At 65.8% G+C, this 3,968-nt stretch overlaps 2 pseudogenes; one reads left to right on the forward strand and one right to left on the reverse strand.

Annotated features, from left to right (window-relative positions):
* LOC102379006 overlaps positions 1–981 on the forward strand; it is a 51,771-nt pseudogene extending 50,790 nt beyond the window's left edge.
* A 1,851-nt stretch (positions 982–2,832) lies between these two features.
* LOC102377070 overlaps positions 2,833–3,968 on the reverse strand; it is a 29,010-nt pseudogene continuing 27,874 nt past the window's right edge.

Below are 3,968 nucleotides of genomic sequence, written 5' to 3' on the forward strand. Positions count from 1 at the left end.
GTTTGGCGACCGCAAGGCCCTGACGCGCCACCGCCGCGTGCACACGGGCGAGCGGCCGTACCTGTGCGGGGACTGCGGCAAGGCCTTCGCCCAGAGCTCGGCGCTGGCCACGCACCGGCGCGTGCACACCGGGGAGACGCCCTACGCCTGCAGCGGGTGCCCCAAGCGCTTCGGCGACCTCTCGGCCCTGCGGCGCCACGAGCGCACCCACACGGGCGAGCGCCCCTACCGCTGCCCACAGTGCCCCAAGGCCTTCAAGCACAGCTCGGCGCTGGCGCAGCACGGCCGTGTGCACTCAGGCGAGCGCCCGTACCGCTGCCCGCAGTGTCCCAAGGCCTTCGCCCAGGGCTCCACGCTGCTGCAGCACCGGCGCGTGCACACGGGCGAGCGCCCGTACCCCTGCGCCCGCTGCGGGCGCCGCTTCTCGCAGGGCTCAGCTCTGGCTCAGCACCAGCGGGTCCACGCGCGCCAGGCCGAGCCCCAGCCGGGGCCCGGAGGCGGGCGGCTCTACCGGGACCCCTTCGTGCGGCCCGGAGAGGAGGACGACACAGAGGACGAGGTGGTGGTGTGGCCCCCGGGCACCTGGGACGCCCACCTGGAGCCGGACATCAAAGAGGAGCCCGAGTGACTGTCCCCGCACCCTCTTACCTGTGTCCCTGTCCTGGGGGTTGTGGCTGTACCCCCGGGGGCAATAAACACGGGATCTTGTCTCCCATCTGGGGGTGTCTGTAGGGTCTGGGGCGCCGCGTGGCGAGAGGGCGGGCGAGGGGAGTGGAGGCCTGGGTGTTTGGGAGAGGAGTGGTGGGGAAAGGGGTGCCTGCGTTCCCCGTGAGGTGGGTGGGAGCTCGCAGAGCTGGGAACTGGGACCCCTGGGCTCTCTGGACACAGGCCAGGCCCCACGCAGCTGTGGGGGTGGCTACAACCCTCTGCCCCCCAGGCCGAGCCTGGCCTCGCTGCACAGGCTGGCTCCACGTGGAAAGGGTGAGGCGGGGTGGGTTATCACCTGGATTATAAAAAAATGAGGGTTGAAGGGAACTCAGGAAGTCGCATCTAGTCCACCCCCTGCTCCAAGCGGGACCAGCCCCAACTACATCATCCCAGACACGGCTTTGTCCACCCGGGTCTTCAAAACCCCCAAGGGTGGAGATGCCACCACCTCTCTGGGCAACCGGTGCCAACACTGTGCTACCCACACACGAGACAAGTCTTCCTAATATCCAACCTCAACTTCTCTTTCTGCAATGTGAGCCCATTGCTCCTTCTGTCATGTGCCACCACTGAGAACAGCCCAGCTCCATCCTCTTTGCAGCCCCCCTGCAGGGAGGTGAAGGCTGCTATCAAGTCCCCCCCACCCCTAGTCTCCTCATCTGCAGACTAAGTCAGCCCGTTTCCTTCAGTCTTTCCACGTAAGTCATGCCACCCTCCGCTGGACTCTTTCCAATTTCTCCACATCCTTTCTGTAGTGGGGCCCAAAACTGGACCCAGCGCTCCAGATGTGGCCTCCCCCGTGCTGAATAGAGAGGAAGGATTGCCGCCCCAATCTGCCGGCAACGCTCCGTGGCGTTAGCCTTCTCGGCAACAAGGGCGCACCGCTGCTCATGCCCATCTCACTGGCCCCTGTCACCCCCCTGGTCCTTTTCTACAGAGCTGCTGCTTAACCACTCGTTCCCAGCCTGCACCGGTGCAGGGGATTGCTCCATCCTAAGCGCGGGACTCTGCCCTTGTCCTAGTTGGACCTCACGACATCCCTTTCGGCCTCTTCTCCAAGTCATCGAGGTCACTCTGCGTGCTCGCCCTGCCCTCCCAAGTATCTACTGCTCCCCCAGCCTGGTGTCAAGGATGCACTCTGCCATCCTTGGTTGCTGATGAAGACGTCGAACAAAACCGGCCCCAGGACCGACCCGAGGCGCTGCACTTGATACCGGCTGCCATTGAGTACCACCCTCTGCGCCTGATGCCCCACCCGGGTTTCCATCCACCTTACCGCCCGCTCCTCAGCTTGTGCGAGAACATGGTGGGCGACCACATCAACAGCCTCGCTAAAATCAAGGTGTGCCACATCCACCGCTCGCCGCGCACCCAGAGCCACATACCTCATCACAGGCGGCGGTCAGGCACGACTCGCCCCGGCGGATCCATGCTGACTGGTCCTGAGCCCCTCCTTCTCCGCCAGGTGCTTGGAGATGGAGTCCTTGAGGGTCTGGTCTGTGGGAGCCTGGCTGCCCGAGGTCGCGGGAACATGGACCCCGGGGTGCCGTGGGAGGGGAGTGGGAGGGGATGTGGCGCTCGGGGTGGGGAGTGAGGGCCCGTCCAGTCATGCCTGGTGTGCAAGGACCCCCTGTGCTGGACACATGGACACGGGGGCCAGGACGGACCCAGCATGCCCCCTGCTGACCCCCCTTCACTTGGACACCTCAGTCCTGCGGTGGCAGGGGCAGGTTGCCATGGTGACATCAAGGCCTGGGAATGACCAGGCCTCGGGTCAGACAGAACTGGGTGCAGGGGGTGACTAGTGGGGCAGTTGGCATGGTGACAAGAAACAACAGGGGGTGGAAGTGACAAGTTGCCATGGCAACAGGGCTGTGCCTGGGCAGTAACTAGTTCTTGGTGGCAGGGACAGGTTGCCATGGCGAGAGCAGGGCCTGGGGGGCGCAGGACTGGGTCTGTGGGTGACTAGGCCTTGGTGGCAGGGATAGGTTGCCATGGGGACAGGGCTGAGCTCTGGGGCAACTAGGCCTTGGCATGGGCAGGGAAGCAGCCCTGGCCAGGGTGCTTCTGCCCCCGGGGGGGGAGGGGGCAGCAGGGACGGCGGGGTAGGAAAGACACCAGGCGGCCTGGCCACACGGCTGTATTATTATCCACTCCAAGGGAAAGGGGGAAAAACAATCATATAGTCCCCAAAATGTCCGTCCTTCCCCCCCCCACTCCTCCAGCACCACAGAGGCAGCTGGACCCCCACACCTGCGCCCAGCAGGGGCAACTGGCCCACCTGCAGGGTGGAGGGGGGTCCCCCTGCATGGAGCAGGCACGCACATGCTGTGCTATTGGGGGACCCCAAAACGGCTCCTCCCTCTCCCCCCCAGGCTGCGGCCCCTGGAGGAGGGGGGAGCAGAGACCCTTCCCCTACCTGCCCCCTTCTTTCTAGTGGGGGTGTCCCACACAGCCCCTCTCACGGTGGGGGGGGTCCATGTCCTGACCAGGCCTGGAGACACTGGGGGGGGGTATGCCTGTGTGTGTGCATGCATGCCTGCGTGTCTGTGCCGGTGTATATCTGTCCATGCCTCTGTCCACGCCTGTGTCCAAGTCTCTCTATGTCCGCCTGCACGTGTGTCCGTGTGTGTAGGCCCGTCTGTGCCTGCCTGTGGTCAGCGGCAGTGTCTCTGCAGTAGGGACGTCACTTCACACCCCCAAAAGTAGGATGCAAAGGGGCCCCCTCTCCCATGGAGACCCCCACCCCACACTGGCCCTCCCCCCGCAGCCATTCCCCCACCAGATCCCAAGCCCAACGGATCCCCCTTCCCCGGGCGTCTTCGGGGGGCCGGAGCGTCCCCTACGTCCAGCAGCTGCTGCCGCACTCCGGACACCGGAAGGGTCCCTGGGAGGGGGGCCGCGGCTGGAAGGCCTTGCCGCACTGGCTGCAGATGTACAGGCGGTCGGGGGCTTCGGCGGCAGCACCGGACACGCTGGCAGGCGCGGGCTGGGGGCCGGCGTGGGTGCGGCGGTGGCGGATGATGTGGGAGCTGAGGCGGAAGCTCTTGCCGCACTGCCCGCAGGCGTAGGGCTTCTCCCCGGTGTGCACGCGCCAGTGGTCCACCAGTTTGGAGTGGTGGGTGAAGGCCTTCCCGCAGTGCCCGCAGCCGTACGGCTTCTCCCCGGTGTGCGTGCGCCGGTGGTTGACCAGGGTGGAGCTGCCCGAGAAGCGCTTCCCGCACTCAGGGCACTGGTAGGGCTTCTCCCCGGTGTGGGTG

Source organism: Alligator sinensis, unplaced genomic scaffold, assembly GCF_000455745.1.
Source record: "Alligator sinensis unplaced genomic scaffold, ASM45574v1 scaffold1531_1, whole genome shotgun sequence".
Taxonomy (NCBI): domain Eukaryota; kingdom Metazoa; phylum Chordata; order Crocodylia; family Alligatoridae; genus Alligator; species Alligator sinensis.